The sequence below is a fragment of the Formica exsecta genome, unplaced genomic scaffold, assembly GCF_003651465.1.
Source record: "Formica exsecta isolate Colony F162 unplaced genomic scaffold, ASM365146v1 scaffold427, whole genome shotgun sequence".
NCBI lineage: Eukaryota > Metazoa > Arthropoda > Insecta > Hymenoptera > Formicidae > Formica > Formica exsecta.
Window position 1 is genome coordinate 33,860 of NW_021851510.1, and position 628 is coordinate 34,487.

Sequence of the window (628 nt, forward strand, 5' to 3'; positions counted from 1 at the left end):
TATAATTTCTATTATATCAGATATTATATCCTCAGATAAAATATGTTCAACATTACTATGAAAATAATGTGTGTGTTTGTCAATTACATTACCACATAAATCCAATACGTGATATTGCACCTTTGCAACTAATTTTACTGTTACAGCTGTATGTTTTCTAAATCCAGTTTGTGTTTTATCTTCTACGTATGGTTTGGTTCTTCTAAGAAATATGCTTAAGTCATAACTATTTATATCCGAGTAGAATGTATAATCAACAAGCATGTTATTCCACACGCCATTAGCTCTAACAACTTTGACATCTTCTTCTTCATCGCAATAATTGTTTGGTAATTCTTTAAAGTCTTTTGATTTATTTATAATCCCATCTTTCCTTTTTCTCGGTTGAGAAAAAATATTTTCATGAAAAGGAAATTCGTTACTACTTGATGGCTCCATTTATTAGCGAAAATTTTTATCAACATAATTTTTAGAGTTAACATTCTTAACATTCTTAAATCTGTATTTTTAGAGCTTAACATTCTTAAATCTGTGAAAGTTCTGAACATAATTCATCATTTTGTTGTAATAGTTTATTAATAAATTTATCTAATTATCTAATTTATTCTAGTTTAAAATGTCTAGTCAT